Source organism: Sus scrofa, chromosome 9 (genome assembly GCF_054392235.1).
Source record: "Sus scrofa isolate SSC_HxYL_T2T_F1_AM1 chromosome 9, Sscrofa_HxYL_maternal_Yorkshire_Landrace_v2.0, whole genome shotgun sequence".
NCBI lineage: Eukaryota > Metazoa > Chordata > Mammalia > Artiodactyla > Suidae > Sus > Sus scrofa.
Window position 1 is genome coordinate 13,053,303 of NC_139391.1, and position 20,051 is coordinate 13,073,353.

The 20,051-nt window shown below is 45.7% G+C and overlaps 1 long non-coding RNA gene across 1 annotated transcript; it reads right to left on the reverse strand.

Moving 5' to 3' along the window:
- Positions 1-565: 565 nt before the first annotated feature.
- Positions 566-18,324, reverse strand: LOC146399747 (uncharacterized). Its single transcript, XR_014814796.1, has 2 exons — positions 18,243-18,324; positions 566-3,566 (listed from the first exon to the last, which is right to left on the reverse strand). It is a non-coding gene; the product is annotated as an uncharacterized LOC146399747 (long non-coding RNA).
- Positions 18,325-20,051: the final 1,727 nt, after the last annotated feature.

Sequence of the window (20,051 nt, forward strand, 5' to 3'; positions counted from 1 at the left end):
GGCGGGTTCACCACCTAAGTGTAAGGATGGGGGAAGATGAGGAAGATTGAAAGAGAGAGGAGAAATTATGAAAAAATTACCTAGGAACATGGAAATAGCTCATGATGGTTACATAGCTTTAGAGAGTTCTCCCGTGGCTTAGTGGCTATAACATTCTATCTGACACATGAAAATACTAACACTTAGATTGAGACTTACTCCCCAAATCTCACCGTGATTAGGTAGTGATGACTCTAACACCAGGCCACGATACTTTCTTGGCACCTCGCCCTGTGTTGTGACCTAGACACCTGAAGTTGCTGCCTGTTGGAGAAGGCAGGCCCTGTGTCCACTCATCAGTAAGGATGAAGACATGATTGCGGAATGAGCTTTGACACAGCAAAGCTACCATCAGAATCACAGGATGGGCCAATGCTACAATGTAATTAGAAGCTATTGTTGGTGAAGCGCTGTGCTTGGTGAAGCGCTTGGAACTAGAGGTAAAAAAGCGAAAGGCAACTAATACTCCTGTTGATTTCTTGTGTCCCCGTCATGTACTACAATATAAACTCTTCTGGTTTTTCGGTTTTTGTTTTTGAGGTTTTTTTGGCCATACCCATGGCATATCGAAGTTCCCAGGCCAGGGATCAAATCTGAGCCACAGCCTACGCCACAGCTGCAGCAATGCTTGATCTTTTACCCACTGTGCCATTGTGGGAACTCCCACCCGTTTTGATTCGTGCAACACTCCTTTCTCCCCTGGGACTGTGAGGCCTGTGCAAAGTGAGGAAAAGAAGGAAGTCAGTCATTTTTTTCCCCAGTGTTGTACTTTGAATAGCCCTTGTGCTGGTGCCTCTCCAGTTTCCACACCTGGTTCTCCAGCCTTCCTGCTGATTTTTTTTTTTTTTTTTTTTTGCTATTTCTTTGGGCTGCTCCCGCGGCATATGGAGGTTCCCAGGCGAGGGGTTGAATCAGAGCTGCAGCCACCGGCCTACACCAGAGCCACAGCAACACGGGATCCGAGCCGCATCTGTAACCTACACCACAGCTCATGGCAACGCCAGATCGTTAACCCACTGAGCAAGGGCAGGGACCAAACCCGCAACCTCATGGTTCCTAGTCGGATTCGTTAACCACTGCACCACGATGGGAACTCCCCTGCTGATCTTGAAAGCTCCAAGATTATTTCAGTAAATCTCCTATTTTTTTCTTTAAAGGTTTCTTTAAATTTTCAAACCATTTTAAATTAATATAAGGTAGTAAGAACAGTACATATAACTCCCATACACTTTACCTGGAGTCAGTAATTGCTAATATTTTACCATATTTGCTGCACTCTCTGTGTGCATTTCACTTATATATGATATATATGTGTAATTTTTCCTGAGCCCTTTCAGAGTTGTGACATCATGCTCCTTTATCCCCAAGTCCTATATTACTTATGTTTTAAGAAAAAGGATCTCTTCCTATATTACTAGAATAATCAAATTTTAAAATGTAGAATTAACTAACAATATTTTACAATCCATTATAATATACAATCCATTTTTCAGATTATACTAATTGTACCAATAATGTCATTTTTATAAATTTCCCTCTCTGACCCAGGGTCCAATCCCCAGATTACACGTAGCATTTAGGTGTCATGTACTGTTTTCTCTAGATTTTACCTCTGAGGCTTATAACTAAAGAATCTTAATAACATAGCTTCCTTCTGTTTACAATCAAGGAACTTTTATGACTTAGTAAATTATATCATTTAATTCTAATCAACTCTTCCAGATTGGAATTAAAATCCATATATATATAAATTTTTTTTCTTGTCTTCCTAGGGCTGCACCTGCAGCTTATGGAGGTTCCCAGGCCAGGGGTCCAACTGGAGCTGGAGCTGCCAACCTGCACCAGAGCCACAGCAACACAGGATCCGAGCCTCGTCTGTGACCTACACCACAGCTCACAGCAATGCCAGATCCTTCACCCACTGAGTGAGGCCAGTGATCGAACCCACATCCTCATGAATGCGAGTTGGGTTTGTTAATCGATGAGCCACAATGGGAACTCCAAAATCCCTGTTTTACAAATGAGTATTAGCAGGCTCAGAGAACTTAGGAAACTTGCCGGTGGTGACACAGTAAGTTCTAGACCCAGGATTTCAATCCAAATATTTTTGTTTTTTTTTTACTCCCCAAGCCCATGCTTATTCCATTGAAGGCCTGGAAGACATTAATAAACCACAACCCCTACACAGTCTTAAGGCCAGGATGGAAGAGATAGACAAACAAATAATTAGAATAGATGGCAGTAAATCCCAACCACAGAAGTATGTACAAGGTGTAGATGGAACATAGTCAGAGAACTCATTTCAAGTATGACAATAGATACGGTCAGGGCTTCAGTAGCAACAGCAGAGAATCCAATCCGTTTTCTTCCTTGATGCCAACTGGATGTTTATAGACTGTCTACTGTCCAAAGCATGATTCAAATCAGTGAGGCTCAGCTCACATCCAACGTACGCTCAGGAGGTGCTACGTTAGTTGGCTAACATTGTTCACTTTGTCATCCGCTGATGGAGCATCACCTCCTGGATGTTAGGGACCCAGGAGTTCCCGCATCCTTTCAATTCTGAGTTGGCCTTTTTGATGAATGTGGGCATCATCTAGTGCCGACATTCAGCTGCCACAGACTGCAATGATCCTAATCTGTAAGCGTGCTTAAAATCTGCCCTGTTTAGTTTGATAGTTTTAAAATGTTGACATTACAAAGGGGCGTTCCAATGACAAAAGGGTTTGATCCCTTCAAGAAATCTAGATCCCTTTCTTTTCTCTTTTCTGTAAAATGTCAAATGAAAGGTAAGCATCAGGTGGGAAGAAAATCAGAGCTACAAAATCAGAGCAAATAGCATTTCCCCTTTTATGGCTTTAGTGCAGAACATGGTGACAGAGAGAAAATACGCAAAGGTCAGGAGCTCAGATGGCATTCAGGGAGCTGAGGCTTGGCACAATTATGAATATCCTCAGAGCAAGAGGAAGGGCCAAGCAAATCAATGGACCCCTCTGCTCAGTCAGGGCCGAGTATCGGCTGGGGACCCGAAGAGGAACCTGGGTCATCTGTGAGGGAGAACTGGACAAGCCTGCAGTGATATGACATGTTATTGATAAGAGTATTTAATTTGTATTTCAAAGAGATTTTCTTGTAATACTTAACTCTCATGTTAAGATGTTCAAAATAACTTGCATAAATAGGTGCTCAAGTAATGCTGAATTGGATGAAGCTGAAAGCAGGTAAGACTATTCTACATAGAAAGATGTATGTTATTGGTGGCTCTGGGAATGCATCCTCAACCTAAGCCATCCTAAACCAGGATCATCTGTGACTTTCCACCAGAAACCTAAGGCCCTGGTGTAGGGGTTGGCCGGCTTAATAAACTACTAGTTATTGTGGACCAGACCTCGTCTTAGGTCCAAGGACACAAAGACACCTTTGTCTCCACCTTTAAGAGGCTTATTGACAAGAGGGCTTACAATGATGACTCCCAACTGTCCATTCAGTCACTCCCTCTTCTCAGTCCATCCTGGAAGTTTCAAAACCTGTGTGAAGAGAATATCAGCATCAGCGTGAACCACTGAGATCATTTTCTTCATCACCCTGCTTTGGGCAGGACCACTCCAAATTCCACCTAAATGATAAAAGGGCATACATTCCTTTTTAAAGCTCTTCTAACGTAATAATGAATTCGCTAGTGTGATCTAGTCTAGGGTCACACAACGAACTGTAAGGAATTCCTTCCAGAGAATAATTATGTAGTTGCAATAATAACAGCAACCATGATTTATGTATGTGGTATGTGCCAGTTCCTGTGAAAGATACTCTATGTGTTTTATCTCAGTTCAAACACAACAATTCTGTGAGCTAAGAGCACTGTTCCTAATTTACATTTGGAAAAACTGAGGATCAAGCAGCTAAGAGGCGGAGGTCCCATCATGGCACAATGGAAATGAATCTGACTAGGAACCATGAGGTTGCGTGTTTGATCCCTGGCCTCGCTCAGTGGGTTAAGGATCCGGCACTGCCGTGAGCTGTGGTGTAGGTTGCAGGCTCGGCTTGGATCCTGTGTTGCTGTGGCTCTGGCATAGGCCGGCAGCTATAGCTCTGGTTAGATGCCTAGCCTGGGAACCTCCATGTGCCACGGTGCAGCCCTAAAAGGCAAAAAAATAAATAAAATAAAAATCGTAATAATAATTAAAAAAAAAGCTAAGAGGCTTGCCCAAGGTCATATATTTAGTAGGCGGCAGAACTGGATTTCAATCTCAAGGCAGTCCAATTCCAGAATGCACTAAACCACAGTAATAGGTATTTTATACCTAATAGTTTGTACCTTTTCATCCTCTGCTCTCATATTTCTCTCCCTTCCCACCAGAAATCACTAGTTTGTTCTCTATATCTGTAAGTCTGCTTCTTTTTTGTTATATTCATTAGTTTGCTGTCTTTTTTAGATTCTACGTATGTGATACCATATAGTATTTTTCTCTGGCTGACTTTTTTCATTTAGCATAATGCCTTCCAAGTCCATCTGTTGCTGCAAATGGCAAAATTTCATTCTTTTTAATGGCTGAGTAGTATTCCATTGCATGTATCTACTTCTTATCCATTTATCTTTCGATAGACATTTGGTTGCTTCCACATCTTGGCAATTGTAAATAATGCTGCTAGGTACATATATCTTCTCAATTTACAGTTTCTATTTGTTTGTTCATTTGTTTTTCAGATATGTATGTAAGAGTGGAATTGCTGGGTCATATGGTAGTTTTCTTTTTAGTTTTTTGAGAAACTTCCATACTGTTTTCCACAATGGCTGCAGCAATTTATACTCCCACCAACAGGGTACTAGTCCCCTTTTCTCCACATTTTCTCCAATATTTGTTATTTATGTTCTTTTTTTGATGATGGCCATTCTGACAGGTGGAGGTGATATCTCATTGTGGGTTGTTTTTTTTTTTTTTTTTGTCTTTTTGCTATTTCTTGGGCTGCTCCCGCGGCATATGGAGGTTCCCAGGCTAGGGGTCCAATTGGAGCTGTAGCCACCGGCCTACACCAGAGCCACAGCAACACGGGATCCGAGCCATGTCTGCAGCCTACACCACAGTTCACGGCAACGCCGGATCCTTAACCCACTGAGCAAGGGCAGGGACCGAACCTGCAACCCCATGGTTCCTAGTCGGATTCATTAACCACTGTGCCACGACGGGAACTCCTCATTGTGGTTTTGATTTGCATTTCCCTAATGATTAGTGATACTCAGCATCTTTTCATGTGCCTGTTGGCTATCTGTATTTCCTCTTTGGAAAAATGTTTATTCTGTTCTTCTGCCCATTTTTAAACTGAGTTGTTAGTTTTAAAATTTGTATGGAAATACAAAGACCTCAAATACTCAAAACAATCTTGAGAAAGAAGAACTGAGCTGGAGGAATCAGCCTCCCTGACTTCAGACTATACCATAATGCTACAATCATCAAAACTGTATGGTACTGGCACAAAAACAGACACATAGATCAACAGAACAGAATAGAAAGCCCAGAAATAAACACATGCACTTTTAGCTAATTAACCTATGACAAAGGAGATAAGAATATACAATGGAGAAAAGTCTCTTTATTGTTTTTAAATGATTTTTTCATTGTAATTGGTTTACAGTGTTCTGTCAATTTCCTACTGTACAGCAAAGTGACACAGTCACACAAGACAGTCTCTTTAATAAGTGATGCTGAGAAAACTGGACAGCTACATATAAAAGAATGAAATATTCTCTAACACTACATACAAAAATAAACTCAAAATGGATTAAAGACCTAAATGTAAGACTGGATATCATAAAACTCTGAGAGGAAAACATTGGTAGAACACTCTGACACAAATTGTAGCAATATTTTTTTGAATCCATCTCCTAAAACAAAGGAAGTAAAAGCAAAACAAAACAAAACAAAAACCCCAAAAGGGACCTAATTAGACTTAAAAGCTTTTGCAGAGCAAAGGAAACCACACACAAAATGAAAAGACAACTTACTGAAGGGGAGAAAATGTTCACAAATGATATGACATGACCAAATAAAGGGTTAATATCCAACATATAAAAATAGCACAACTCAACATCAAAAAAATCACAGTTATTTTAAATTCCTAGTCTAATAGTTCCAAAATTTCTCTCATATCTGAGTCTGCTTTGAGGTTGGTTTTGTCTCTCTGGACTATGTGCCTTTTAGCATGCTTTGTTATTTTTTGTGGAAAGCTGAATATGATGTATTATGTAAAAGGAACTGAGTTAAATTAGCATTTTACTGTGAAGTTCTGTGTTTATCTAAGAGTTAGACTATGTTTACTGTAGGTAATACAGGCTAAAATTTCCTCTGCTGGCCTTTTATTGTCTCCCCATTGTCTTTGAAATTCCCTACAGACTTCTTAAATAGGGTCTGAGCTTGGCAGTTCTTTGACTCATGATCTCCTGTTATTACACAGAAGCCTGATTAATGTGGTGATAAGGTGGTGATGGGAGCGCTTCCCACAATTCTAATTGAGGTCTCAGTCTCACCAAGCCTGTGCCCCCAGAATATGACTTTCACAAGTAATTCTCACCTTTTCTCCCTAGATAAAAAGTCTAGAAGGGGCTGGAGTTGGGTATTTCTCTTCCTCCAGGTAGGTTAGGCTCTGGTAAAATAACTGTCTTCGAAGGCAGGCTTTTTTTTGTTAGGGACAACAGACTGCTTTGGGTGCATTTCATAATGGTTACTTTTCTCCTCCCCCTATTGCAAGCTTAAAGGGATTTTTTTCTCTGATTTTCACCCTGAAGCTAGTGGGGTTCAAGGAGGTAAATTTCACAAAAATTGAGAGGGTCTCCCCGAGATTGGCCACCCAGAGTTTTTAACTCTCAAACCAGTCCATACAAATTTAAGCTTCAGCAATTTGTCAATTACAGTTTCAATGTTCCCACTACCTGGGTAAAGAAAAACTTTCCTATGACTCAAAATCTGGAAGCAATAAAAAAAAAGGATAAATTTGACTATGTATTAATTATTATTGTTATTATTTTGGTACAGCAAAACATCACCAGCAAAGCTAAAAGACAAGTGACAGCTAGAAAAATATTTGCTACTCAGCAAATAAAGGCCTAAACATCTTCTTCAGAATTGAGGAAAAAAAGACCAACAATTCTTTAGAAAAATGGGGAAAAGACAAGAACATACCTTTCACAGAAACAAACAAACAAAAGCTTTTATACATGTGCAAAGCTTCTGAAGGGAGAGAATGAACAGGGCGGAGAAGACAGACATGGAGGTGAGAGTCCATAAATTTAGTTCAATGCATAGTTTTGACTTTGGAACCATGGAAATGGATCTACACAGTTTAAAAAGCGAAGTTAAATGAAGACAGAATAACGTCAGTTCTTAAACCACAGAAAACGAACAGACAAATGTGCTCAACTACAGCAAGGAGAGAGCATCATTACATGGAGACAAAAATTTCTTCAAATAATGTAAAACATTGCAACAAACAAAAAAATACTGCAAAGAGATAAACAATATAGTCTTATGGTTACTGTCATGTTGAAACTGTTACAGGTTTATTGTGAGATAAATAAGCAATTATGTTAATGCGTTTTGTAATCAAGATTTTCAACAGCACAGGAAAGATAACCAAATACAGAAATCAACGAAGTGAAGTGATGTAGGGGCTGGGGAGTGAGAGGTACAGACTACTGGATATAAGACAGGCTCAAGGATGTCAACATTTGGAACTAACTGTAAATGGAGAGCAAACTTTAAAAACTGTGTAACACTTAAAAATTCTAAAACATCAAAGAAGTTAAGCAAAAACCGTTTAATTTTATATGCAATCAGAAATACACGAAGAATTTATGATTTTCCTCTGCATTTAGAAAATATAAAATTTCCAGCTCTATTCAATGAAAAGGCCTAGAAGCCACGAAAAAGCCCATAGCAATGAGAACCCTTATCTTCCCAATTGTGAATTGTCTCTAAATCCAATTTCTTAATCAAAGGAACCAGGAATCATTGGAAAATTGATTGATTCTAATTCTAGGGTATTAGAATCACTGTGCAAAGTGATCTTGAGATATCCTATTCTGTCAGAAAGCAAAGAGGCCACACCTAAGGTCAGGTCAAAAGGACCCAGGAGCCAAATGGCCTGAGACAGGATAATCTGCACATCTAAATGCAATCAACGGAAAGAAATGCACTACATCATAAAAAAATCATTAGTTCATGGTGATGCTTGAGAAAACCTTATTTTTAAATTATTTTTATATAGTTACCACCAATTAATTTATTTGAAAATTGATTTTAAAAAATGGGCAGAAGGAATCAAAAACGTGTCCTGCCTTTCCTGTGTGAAGTGTATTTCAGAATTACTAAATAGTCAAAAAGAAACATTTCTTCTTCCTCCTCTTCTTCCTTCACCTGCTCCTCCTGCCCTTCCTCCTCCTCCATTTTCTTCTACGCTTCGGAAGATTCCTATAATTATTTTATTTTTTCCAATTGTATCTCAGGTGTACCAAACTAGATTAATCCTACTTCTTGGTACTTTCCAGTTTCTCTTAATTATTAGGTCATTTTTATTTTGTTTTGTTATAAATTTTATTTTACTTTTCGTGGGGCTGCACCAGCAGCATATGGAGGTTCCCAGGCTAGGGGTTGAATTGGAGCTGCAGCTGCTGGCCTACAGCAATGCAGGATCCGAGCCTCATCTGCGACCTACACCACAGCTCATGACAACGCTGGATCCTTAACCCACTGAGCGAGGCCAGGGATCAAACCCACAACCTCATGGTTACTACTCAGATTCATTTCCACTGAGCCACGATGGGAACTCAGGTCATTTATTTTTGACAGTATAATGAACTCCCATTTACTAAAGTTTTTCATTGACAGAATGGTTTGAAGTTATGAACCACAAAAATAGTACCCACAGAGCCTCCTTTCCTGTCCACTTGCATCTCTCACAGGCATCCTATCCTAATAAATCTATTTCTTGCCTAAAAAAAAAAAAAAAAAAAATGGTACACAGGTAGCTTCAGAAATGTCCAGACAATTGCTTAATTATTGAAGAATTACCTAATGAAACAAACTGACATAGACCAATGAGCGTGTAATTCAGCACCCCATCATCCATAAAATCACTGGGAGGGAACCTAGCTTTCCAATGAGAGTTCCATTGGCTTGTGTTCCTGCCTTTTCCCACGTAGAATGACCTCAGTGTTGGCTACACCTTATCAGCCATGGCCCCCCAGATTCAAGACCAGTCCTCCAAATGCCAAAGGCAGACACATATTGTGGGAGGTTTTCAGAGCCTCAAGAATATGTAAGTTTATGTCTTCTCCAAATGTGGGAAGCTTTCAGCTTTCAATTCTTCGAGCACGTTTTCTGCACTGCACTGTTTCCTCTCTGACTCCAATGACATAAAATTAGACCTCTTCATGTGCTCTCACAGATCCTTGGGGCTCCATCCTTCCCCTTGTCAATCATTTTCCTCTGGGTTGTACCAAGTGCTTTTAATCAATCCATCTTCAAGTTCATTGATTCTTTCCTTGTCCATTCTGCCATAGCAAGCTCATCCAGCCTAAGTTTCAGTTAACGCATTTTTTCAGTTGTAAAATTTCCATTTGATTCTTTTTTGATACCTTTCATTTATTTTCTGAGACCTTCTCCCTTTCCATTTACCTCAGGAGTGTTTACCCTTACTTTTGGAGCACTTTCGTAAGAACTGCTTTAAAGCCTTTCGCAGAAAAGTTTAGCATTGGCTCTGCTGAGCTTTTCCTGGTGCTTCATATGCCAAGTATCCCAGATATGTTGAATGTTATAATCCTTATTTAAAGTCTATGGATAATTTTAAAAATTCGGAAGCAGGCATTTGACTAGGTTGGTTTTAGGCCGCAAGCTCCGACCACCTTTCTGTGAACTGTAGAAAATTTTAGCATTGGCTCAGTTGAGATTTTTCTGGTCCTTCATATGCCAAGTATCCTGGATATGTTGAATATTATGATCCTCTGGTTCTTATTTAAAGTCTATGGATAATTAAAAAAATTCAGAAGCAAGCATTTGACTAGGTTGGCTTTAGGCCGCAAGCTCTGACCACCTTTCTGCAAACTGTGTGTGTGTGTGTGTGTGTGTGTGTGTGTGTGTATATATATATATATATATATATTTTTTTTTTTTTTGTCTTTTTAGAGCTGCACCTATGGCATATGGAAATTCCCAGGCTGGGGGTCTAATCGGAGCTGCAGCCACTGGCCTATGCCAGAGCCACAGCAACTTGGGATCTGAGCCACGTCTGGGACCTACACCACAGCTCATGGCAATGCCGGATCCTTAACCCACTGAGCTAAGCCAGGAATCGAACCCACATCCGCATGGATACTAGTCGGGTTCATTAGCCACTGAGCCATGACGGGAATGCCCATGAACTGTCTTTTTTGATGTCTGTTCAGTTTTCAAGGACTCCGCCAGGCTCTTCAGATCTGCTCCACATGTGTGCCACCCAATGGCCAGCCTGGGACCTGGGCCACCACCTATTTCTCAGTTCAGCTCTGAGAGTTTATGGCCCACTGCACAGGGCCTGATCTCTATACACACAGCTAGGAATGAGGCCAGGAGGCCACAGCCAACGCAAGGGCTTACTGCTGGAGCTCTTCCCTGCCTCCTCCACAGTCTCCCTGGGCTTTCTGTCTCCCTGAGACTCTCTGTGATTTTCTAGCCAGATCTCTGGGGCTTTATTTACCCCTCCTCTGACATGCACTCCCTGCAGCTATTATACCTGCTTGGCCATCTGGTGAGGGGGCAGGGAGGGGAAAAAAGATCAGGGGGCCACCCGCATTTTCAGACCAGCATTCCTCCCTTCAGAGCCGGTATTTCCCCTCCCGTAGAGTCTTAGAGGTCTGTGGGCCTCTGCTGCCACTCTCACGACAACCCCTCTCACTCCTCAAGCCTAGAGCAGATGGTTTCTCCCAGAACTCCACCTGTACTGATGCTCATTCCTGGGTTTTCTGCTATTTTGAATCAAGACTGGTAGATACCATCAGGGAATAAAAAAGGTGAGCTCACTGCCAATGTGGTGGCACCCAAATTCTAGTTTCCTCCCCAATCCAGCTGCTGCTGTTTACTTTTCAGAATCCTTGTGTAGCTCTGTACATTCTGTTCAGGTTTTGTAGCTGCTCCGTCTCATCTGGAGTCAGAACCTGAAAGTTTTACTTTAAGGACCAGTTTTACTTAATAAAGGAATAACAGACTTAGAAAGTCAGCATTTTTGCATTGTTTCAACAACTTTTTTTTTTTTTTTTGTCTTTTTAGGGCTGCACCCATTGCATATGGAAGTTCCCAGGTTAGGAGTCAAATGGAATCCTCAACGGCTGTCCTGCAATGCCAGATCTGAGCCATGTCTGTGACCTACACCAATTCTCAAGGCATTGCCAGATCCTTAACCCACTGAGCGGGGCCAGGGATCAAACCTGAGTCCTCATGGCTACTAGTTGGGTTCATTACTGCTGAGCGACAGTGGAAACTCCCAACATCACTAGCAGTAGGGCAACCAAACATTATGCGCCTCCTGATAAGACACACTAGAAAGTACATATAAATTATTCTTGCTTGAAACAATTGAACTTGAATTTAAATGAGTCCTTAGAGCTCTAAGCCAGCTTACAGGAGACAGGCAATCAGGAGCGAAATGACACTCTGTAGAACCATCACCCCAATGCAGGCTGTGGGACCTTCTGCAGTACAAGTGACCTCGTGTCTCCAACAAACACATGGTCTTAAGAAGAGGAAACTATTACACAATAAGGGGACTACAGAGACACAAATAAAGGGTATATCTCATGAGATTCTTGAGAAGATTCAGGAGAGAATGAATGTAAAGTTCTTAGTAGAGTCTCGCAGAGGGTAAATGAAAGTTATTACTTCCTCTTGTCACCTCTCAGAGCCTCAGTCTCCTCTTCGCTTGCAGAATACAGGAGATGATAGCCTCCCTCTCTTAAGGCTGCTTAAGGACCAAAGGATTCAGCCACCTTCTGCCCTTTTCTCTCTGTACCAGGGCAGGAAGGCGGGACCCTAGCACTATCCAGTGCAGTAATTCCAGTTGGCCAGGAGATGGCAGCTCAGGCCCATCTATCTGGAACCCTGGACCCGTGGGGGAGCTAATTTTGTTTTGCTCTAAGATGCAGGGTCCTGCCTCATCAGTGTTCCCCTTCTATTCCTAGGTAGGAGGCTTAAAGCTGGGGGCGGGGGGGGGGGGAGTCAATGGAGATTCTAACATCTAATTAGGGTTCTAGTAGCAGTTTGCTGAGGATTCAGTATTTGCTGGGCAGAAAGGTGTTCCTTAGACCTTGTTAGACCAGAGTTCAAGCACTACCTGGCGAGCAGTGCCTGGACCCTGCTTATTGTGCCAATGCCTCCTGCTCCATCCTGAATCACCTGTGTACAGGTCCAACCTGGTTCAGCTTCTCTTTCCCATCAGACTAGGGGTAATTTACGCCTATGCTCCCACCCACACCTGGTGCAAGACATCCTTCAGGAAAAGTTGGTCAAATAAGTAAATGCACTATGGAGCATCAATCACCCCTCCTTCTTTCTCAGCAGACCCCAGAATGGGGTGTGTGCATTTTCTTTTTGTCTCTCCGCTTAGGAGGTAGCCTGGGTTGTGATGAATTCCCTGAGGTTCAAATGTCAATTTCTTGGAGTTCCCGTCGTGGCTCAGTGGTTAACGAATCCAACTAGGAACAATGAGGTTGTGGGTTCAATCCCTGGCCCCTCTCAGTGGGTTAAGGGTCTGGCGTTGCCGTGAGCTGTGGTGTAGGTCGCAGACGCGGCTCGGATCCCGAGTTGCTGTGGCTCTGGTGTAGGCCGGCAGCAACAGCTCCGATTAGACCCCTAGCCTGGGAACCTCCATATGCCGTGGGTGCAGCCCTAGAAAAGACAAAAAGACAAAAAAAAAAAAAAATTCAATTTCTCTACTTACTTGCATATCCTTGGACAAGTGCCTCCATTTCTCCACCTGCAAAATGGGGATAGCAGTAGTCTCCCCCTGGCTGTACTAAGGTGAGGACTAAATGAGCAAATGCTTTTCACACGCTTAGTAAAGTACCTGGTACACAATAGGCCACCAGTGCACATTAATCCCCACCTGAAGGTTGCTGTTCTGAGACAGATTTCATGCACTTGCAAAAATGCATTCTAGGAAGATACCTAAGGGCCTCGTGTGGCTGGCTGGCAAGTGGGATGGCTCTCAAGAAATAACAATTCCAGAGTTCCCGTTATGGCTCAGCAAGTTAAGAACCCAACTTATAACTATGAGAACGTGGGTTCGATTCCTGGCTTCTTGCAGTGGGTTAAAGGATCGGCATTGCTGAGAGCTGCAGCATAGGTCGCAGATGCGGCTCCAATGCTGTGTGGCGGTGGTTGTGGTATAGGCTGGTGGCTACAGCTCTGATTCGACCCCAAGCCCGGGAACTTCCATATGCTGCGGGTGTGGCCCTAAGGAAAAAAAAAAAAAAAAAAAAGGCCAAAACCAAAAAAGAAATAACAGTTCCTCCCTCCAGCTCCTCCTCCTTCTCGTTACTGATGTTATCATGAATGACCCTTTGAGGAAGTCCAAGCGAGGTCTCCAAGCCCCATGAGACGTGAGTGCTGTTTTGCCCACCTTCCTCCAACCCCAGGCTCAGCAGTGGCCTCTGAAGTTGTCTGCATGGTGCTGGGAACAGCACATTCAAGACTGAGGGACCCTCCTCCCAGTGGCCCAAGGCTTAGAAGGCACTGAAACTTTTCCTTAGAAGGAAAAGACCTTCCGAGTTTGTTTTCTGTCTCTGCCCCTTTTCTGGGGTGTGTGTGTGTGTGTGTGTGGTGCTTCTGGGAGCATCTTGCTCCGCTTTGGGGATTCTGTGTAGGTCAAAAGGATTCCTGTACGAAGGTCATCTGAACCACCCAAGAACAGGGACAGGACGGTTGAGATGGTGATCCCGTGTGGTCTCACCATGTTTTCAGCGCATCCGTCTGGAGAGGTGGGAAAGTGTGGCAAGGGACCACTAGGTGGCGGGTCAACGTGAAGAAATCCTGAGTGTGTAAGTGCATGGCCTGCTCTGTACAACAGCGCCGAAGAGCAGACAAACCTCTATCTGGAGAAAGTCAAACACGATAAATTCCAGCCATCTGGTAAGACTTGGGGTGCAACTGGAGACTATCCCAGAGGAAGGTACACGGCACAGGAGGACAAAAGCAGAGGGAAGAGGAAGAGTCTGGCCCTGTTCCCCCGTCCAGTCTGGATTCCTGGGCTCCCTCCTCCGCCTCGCCCAGGACCAGGCCCTGCTACCCGCAGGCCGCCTCAGGGCCTCTCCCTCAGCAGCCCTCTGCCTGCCATGCCCGCTTTTATTACTGAAGACTCGGTCCAGGTGTTGTCTCCTCTGATCCAGGAGGAACTGGCACCGGACTGCTTTGCGGTCACCACTCTGCACCTGCTTCTTTCCGGGTCTTGGCCACTTTAGTGGACCTGGATGTTTCCCGCTGATGGGGATTCCCTGAGGTGGTGCTGGGGGGGGGTGGGCAGAGGTCAGGCTGGTTCTCTTCAGTTCCCCATCCAGCCACCCCCCACCCCCACCCCCGCCACAAGACGGCTTTCTCACCCACAGCAGCTCTCTGGGTTTCCTGAGGATGCCCTAGAATGCTGAAAGTTTGTCCCCACTGGGTAAGGAGTGTGGGGAAGGCTGGTTATGTAGCTTTCACAGCCTAATACATAATGAAAATACAGGACCTATGGTCTAAAAACTATTAAGAATTTCAAGATGGTGACAGCAGAGCATTAAACCAAGAGCAGGCCCTTCTGGGTACAGGCCCTGGTGACGGCTCAGATGCACGTCCTCAAGGCAGCCCTGAGTCTGGAGTTGTGCCAAGCCCTGCTGGGGGTAGGGGTCGGGGCAGGGGGTTGTGTCTGCTGAGTAAGGCCTGAGAGGACCTGCTGGCTGCTTGAAAGGTGGCTGGCCATCAGGAGACTTTTCGCATGAAGGCCTTCATGGCAAAAATTCCCTTGCTCCCCAGCATTAAGAAGTGAGAGAAACAGGCTAGAATTTGGAGTTAAGCAAGCCTGAGTCCATTTCTTAATTGCACAGATCATGGACTTCTCCAAGCCTCTTGTGCCTCATCTGCAAAATGGGAGGCAGTAACACCTACCATGACTATTGCTGTAGGTGCCAACGAGAGCTCATGTGAAGGCACGGGGTCTACAGCCCACACCTACCGCATCTCCCTGAGCCCTGCCCCCGGACCTGCACTGCTTTCCCCAGAAGCATCTCATCAGGAGAGAACAAAGGCACATACTGGGCTTTCCAGTTGGGGGGGTGCCTGCTCAGTGAAGGGGGTCGCAATGGGTGAGGCCCCAGGGAGCACCCCCTGAGTGCTCCACGGCCTCCAGCCGCATCAACAGAACCAGGCAAGCAGTGGAAGGGAAAACTCAGGAGACCCTGGAGAGACTTTGAAAAGGTCCCGGGACCACCACGGGGGAGATTCATTCATCATTTTCCCAACAAATGTGCATGAACGCCTCCCGTGCCAGGTGCCAGGGATACGGTGGTAAGGAAACAGGTGGGGTCCTGCTGGCCGTTTGCGTAACGCTTGCTCTTATTGTGTCCTGGTCTCTTGGCTGCGCCCCTCATTAGCCACCAGTCAACCAGCATTTACTAGGTGCCCACAGTGAGGCAGGAAATGAGACCACGGCCGGTGCTGGGAGACGCCACCAGCCTCCTCTGATGGAAATGAATGGAAGCTGTGTGCTTTCATTCCCAACAGCCAACACCTGCGGCTCTTTCTAGGTGGGCTGTCCTCAGGCTGCTGGGGCTCCCTTTGCTGAGTCCACAGAAAGTCCTAAGTGCCTGGGAAACGACATTGCCCAGGGGCAGCCCTTACCCGCTGACTGACAGGTGCAGAGGCGTAAACACTGCAGCCCCCGCCCCGCTGGGACAGCCCCTCCCCCCAGAGCACCTTCCCGGGACTTTGCGAGCCCACACCCCGGATGGCCCTCTTCCCTTTCTTGCCCCTCATCTTCCTGTGCCTGTTTTTCCTGGGACCACGACACAAGAGCGGAACTTCAGGCGAATCTTTGCGCAGGGTCTCTTTACACGGAACTCCCCAACTCAAGACAGAAAGAGCTGGAAAAAAGCCTCCTGTTACTACCCAGAGCGACGCACGTCAGAAGTCAGGCATTATACGTAATAGTCAGAGGACAGCTGTACACCATTAATTCATTTTGTTATAAATTCAAGTGCATTCAAAACTTTCCCTGTAATTCTATGAGCCGTCTCCCTCCCTTCCACTCTGATACGCTTTATGAGCGCAGAGAAAGAGGCGGCATTCCTGCTTGCTGAGGTCCGCTCATAACATACACCTTTGTCATACCAAATCTAGATAAACCCACGGGATTCTGTCTTGACTGTAAACACCAACCACTGCGTGTTTTGCCGTGCGAAAAAAAAAAAAAAGTTGAGACATGCTGGATCGGATCCCTGGGAATTTGGGTCTTTCTGCCTGTCTGGGCTGTTTGCAGGAGTAAGTCTTAGATGCCCAGGCTCCTGCAGAACTGCATGAGCAGCACCACTTTCCTCCCACCACAAACGTCTTTGGCTCTCACCTAGTCCCTTCTCACCAGATCCACTTCTACCAGGAAACTCTCTCATTCCTCCTCTTCCCACCCAGCCCACCCTGAGCTCCCCCTCTTTGGCACTGTGGAAACTGGTTTTTGTTGGGACCACTTTCTTAGCACTTGCCCCCCCCCACCGCTCCCCCCAAGCTAGATGGAGTCTCTGAGTTTATAGAAATCACAGGCTAATCAGGCAAGGGACACATAGGGGCCTCAGCTGAGCCAGGGGTTGGTCTTGCCATCACAAAATCTCAGCTAAGGCAGAGGGTGAGCCTAAGTCCCCCAAGTCTTGGTTCCTCCTACAACCAAACCTATGTCAATGAAGTGTGGATGCCAGGGCATCCGCCCGGCCCACCTGCCCAGACCCAGATGCCTCCCAGGAGGTCTGAACCTGACCCTTAGACACTGATGGGGTTCTGCTCCCCAAAGCCCTACATCATCCATTTTATATCCCAACACACTGTAGTGCCTGGAGCCCCCCGCTGCCTTGCCCTGCTTCTGCTGACAACCTGGCAACTCCTTATCCCCGAGACTGAGCTCGACTTTATGGTGCCTCTTGATTCCAGAGACATGGCCCCTGGCACCTCTCCCAGGGCAAAAATGGGAAGATTTCTGCTCTCCTTCACCAGACTTGTGAGTTCTAGCAAGCTTCGTCTGAGGCTTCTGGAGCAGTGAAGCTTCCAGAAGCATGTGCTCCTTGGTATCTGTTTTCTGATTCTTTCTAGACTCTTTGGTCAGATGGTGATGTTTATAGGCAAAGGGTCCTGTCTTAACATCTTTAGGTCCTCTAAGGCTGCTTATGTACATGAAAATCATTAAATGTTTGGTGACTGATTGCCTAAGAACTTACATTGGCATTCATTTATTTAATTATTGGTTAATCACCCATCTTATAATAAATATCTGTATCAGAGAGAATAATTCCCTTTCCTCTGTTCCCATCTCACAGAGTGGGGAAGAAGTTTTTACCCCAAGGACTTAGTCCTGGGAATGTGGAGGGCGTGTATTTTAAAGATGGGGGAGGGTTTGACAAAGTCAAGACCCAAATGCTCCGCTCTCTGCACGCAGTGTCAGGTGCAGACTTCTCAAAGGCAGGACTGAGCCTGCAGGTTACAGGGCAGGAGGAAAATGCTGCCATTCCTCCCCATCGACTTAAGACTCCCCTGCCCCTAAGAACTGATGCTAGTCCTTGCCAGATGTACGTGTCTCCACACACACACGCTTTGGATTCTTAAAGGATAAAAAAATGTATTTGCAACTTCTACTGCCCCTGAGACCCTGAAAGGGGACTGGCCTGGAGCTGGTGGCTGGAGTCTACCTTGGGGCCTCCGTGATCAGGCTTGAAATTAACGCCTTCTGGCCGGGTGGGGACAGGGGTGGGCCGTCGGGTGGGATGGAGCTTCCGAAGGGGCGGAGAGGAATTTCCAGCGTGGGGCTGAAGGGAGAGCCGCCCACGGGGACGCCGGCATGAGGACTGGGAACACCGGCGGGGTGGGGGAAATGGGGTGGAAAACCCTGTAAGAGGTTCAACTCATACACACTTGGCGGCGGACATGGGGAAGAGGTTCATCAGTACTCACTGCAAATGCTTTTTCTTCGCACGTTGGCGGCGCTTCCTCCACCGCCTCCAAGCCTCGCGAAGCTGGAGACACCCGCCTACAGCCTGGAGGGCGGGGTCACGGCCGCGGGGGGAGGAGACCCGCCAGGCCCCGCCCCCTCCCGCTGTCCTAAGGCCCGCGCACCTGCAGCCCATTTGCCAGGAGCGCACAGCAGCCTTTCAGAGGAGAGGGTGCCTCCATTTAGAAGGGGACAGACGACAGTCCCCCAGCCCCCCCTTTTCCTCAAATACAGCCAAGAGAACGGACCCCTGTGGCAAAGACAAAGCTGAGCTTAGGGTGACCCACAGCAGGGGATCGGCAGAGGATCAGAGAGACGCAGCTCAGGTCCAGCTGGAGATGCTCAGGCCTAGTCAGTTTAGTCTGGAAAGGGCCTGGTACATGCAGGTGCGAGCTGAGTGCCCTCCGGGAGGGAAAAGCTGCTAGGGCCTTCGGGAGCACATTATGGTTGTGCTTGAAGAAGCAGCGAGTGCAAAGGCCCACGGGTGTGAAGGGCCGGGTACCTTGAGGTGGGCCACGTTCCTACGCTGGCTGTCTTGTAATGGGGAAGAGGGAGGGGGCAGAGCCAAGGTGGACCTGGTACATCCGCTCTGCTGGCTGGAAATGGAAGGCATCCTTGACTAAGGGCCCCTCCAGGGCCATGCTAAGTAGCTTATTCCGCCCATGGCTTAAAGAATAGTGTAGTTTGCAATAGTTCTCAAAGCTTGAAGGGGCATCAGCATCACTTGGGAACATGCTGGAACATACATATGACCCAGAAATTCCCAGACCCACTGACTCAGAAATTCCAGGGGTGGGGCCCAGCAAACCGTAGTTTGATCAACACCCCAGATGAGCCTGAAACAGGCCAAAGTTTGAGAACCACTGGTATAGTGGAAAGAGAACCAGACTCTGGAAGGAAGGTGGGGCAAGGCTTGGGAATGGGGGCAGAAGGGGAAACTTACACTGAGCCAAGTCCTGTTGTTCAGAAAGCAGCAGGCACCAAAGGAGTGCTCTGAGCAGTAACCAGGAAGGGTTACAGGTGGAAGATTGAGGCTTAGAGGTTAAATTACTAGCCTAAGATCACACAGTAAGTGCCTGAGCCAAGTCCTACACACGATTTGGTGTGACTCCAAAAGTGTTTTTTTTTTTTTTTTTTCCTACATCCCTGGCACCACGGAAGAATGACAGCCCAGGCAGAGGTGCCTGGACAGCCCATGGCTGCCTGGGTGGAAGGAAGAGGCCCAAAGTTTAAAGCTCCTTCCCAGAGGGGCTGGTGGGGGCCAGTCCCAAGGCTAGTGGGAAGCAGCGAGCCTTCTGCTCTCACTCTTGTCCCAATTATTTAAATTTCCCTAAGGTTTGCCATTCGCACTAGGGAGCTGGGCTTAGCAAATGTACTTCCCTAAGTGACCAGCTGTCATCCCTGAGTTCTGGAGCTGAGAGGTTAAATGTGAGGTTATGTGAGAAAAGCAGGGTGAAAAATTACCTCTATGCTGTGATTACAACCACCTTAGATTTTTTTGCCGGGGGGGGGGGAATAAATTAAGAACACACAGCGCAAAACCCCAATAACAAAACCCCCAAACCTAAAACAGTGCTGTAAGAATTTTCTTCCTTTGTTTTTTTCCAAGTTGTATTATGTGGTTCTAATAACTTGTATGATGAATATGCATTTATTTTTGAAAGTGCAACCAGTGACACACCCCAGTGACATGTGACATAGTGGACAATTCTGTGGCAGACCACAGGCTCTTTCCTTAGGGCACTGTTGAGCTGTCCTGCCCCCTGGAGTCT